The 1,782-nt window shown below is 41.2% G+C and overlaps 1 protein-coding gene across 1 annotated transcript in view; it reads left to right on the plus strand.

The window, feature by feature from the left end:
* Window positions 1–568: 568 nt before the first annotated feature.
* Window positions 569–1,782, plus strand: part of RBMS1 (RNA binding motif single stranded interacting protein 1) — a 190,544-nt gene continuing 189,330 nt past the window's right edge. The window contains exon 1 of the mRNA XM_004703791.2: window positions 569–588. The gene's annotated coding sequence lies outside the window, so the exon portion shown is untranslated. The remainder of the gene's footprint in view (window positions 589–1,782) is intronic.

A 1,782-nucleotide genomic window follows, 5' to 3' on the forward strand; every position in this document is an offset into this window, starting at 1 on the left:
AGAACAAATCATCCCCAAACCTTGTGGTTTGAAACAACAGCAGTTTATTTTTCTCTCATGATTCTGTGGCTCAGGAATTTGCAAAGGGTTTGGCTGCAGGGGTGGGACAGTGCTTCAGCTGGGCCCACTCACTGGGATCGCTCTTCAGCCAGTGGCGTGGTAGATGGGGAAGGCGTCGCATCCCGTGGTTGCTTTCTCTCTCTGTGTCGGAAGCTTGAGTTTTCTCGAAGGACAGTGGACTCCGAAGAGTTGGGCTTCTGGCTAACTTCCAGGCAGAAAGGCTGAAGCTGCCAGGCATAGCAGCCAGTGATCTTGCCAGCCCAGATTCAGGATGAGAAAAAATAGATTACGTTTCCTATGGGTGGAATGACCTGGAGGCCAGGAAGGAAGAGAAATGTCCATCGTTGAGTTTTGTCTATCAGAGTTGTTTACATGTATTACTTAGGTTGGAAGGAACCATTGTAGAAAAACTGCCAACTGCCATTTTGTTTTGTTTTTCCCAGGAAGATAGATTACTATAGTCAAGATGATGCCTTTACCTCCACTGTCCTTGCTGGGTTGTCTCATGGAGGTAATGCTGTGAATCTGGTAATGTCGATCAGAGATTCTCCTTCCCTCTCATATGTATCAGTTTGCATTAAGTAATAACTTGCCTTTCTGTCATAACTCTTACGTTTGTATTGCAACTAATTTCTTAAGCCCCCCAAACAAACAAACAAACAAACAAACAAACCCATTGCCGTCAAGTCAATTCCAGCTCATAGCAGCCAAAATTGAGTTTCTGAGACTGTAAATCATTATGGGAGCAGACAGTCTCTGCTTTCTCCCTCGGAGCTGCTGGTGGGTTTGAACCATTGACCTGTAGGTTCTCAACACAGCCTTATCCCACCACACCACCAGGCTCTTTAACTATGTTAAGGTACCACAATGAATGCGTTCTTGATTCTAGGATGTTTGGGCAATGACGATTAATGTAGTCTAAATCTGAAGTCTTGATTTCCTGTTGTCCTATTCTAAAGGCCCATGAAACGTGTCTTGTCTCCTTGCTAGAGCACTAGTGTGAGTTCCTTTTCTTAGAACCAGAGGTGATCATGATGAAATGCCTTTTTCATTTGAAAAAAAAAATGCTGTATTTCTGATGCAAAAATCCTCCCATATTAGGTGAATATAAAAATGGACTCTTCCTAATGCATTGCAGTTATAGTAAGACATATCGTGTGACCATGGTGTATCACATATTCTAAAGAGCTAATGAATAGGAGTCAGAGGATTAGCATTCTGAACAACACCTCCCTTAATTTATTGAACTTCAAGTCTTCTTTCTAATTGATAAAATGAGGTGAACACATTCCTGCCTGGCTTGTCTCAGACAATGTTTGTGAAACTTAAATGAGTAAAAACATTCAGAACCACACAAAATGTGTGATTCGAAACAATTTCAGTCCACTGCTGCCAAGTTGATTCTGACTCTTAGCGCTCCTTTTTTAAAAATTATTTATTTATTTATGTTAAATTTAATCATTTTATTGGGGGCTCCTATAACTCATCACAATCCATACATAACATCCATTGTGTCAAGCACATTTGTATATTTGTTGCCATCATCATTCTAAAAACATTTGCTAACAAGTGGCCATCTAGCTCAGAAGCAACAAAGCCCACATGGAAGAAGCTCACCAGCCTGTGTGATCACTAGGTATCGAAGGGATCAGGTATCAGGCATCAAAAAACAAAAAAATCCTATCATTGTAAATGAGGGTGGGTACAGAGTGGAGACCCAAA

The sequence above is a fragment of the Echinops telfairi genome, unplaced genomic scaffold (assembly GCF_000313985.2).
Source record: "Echinops telfairi isolate 266 unplaced genomic scaffold, ASM31398v2 ScPeMD7_4;HRSCAF=17, whole genome shotgun sequence".
NCBI classification, from domain to species: Eukaryota; Metazoa; Chordata; class Mammalia; order Afrosoricida; family Tenrecidae; genus Echinops; species Echinops telfairi.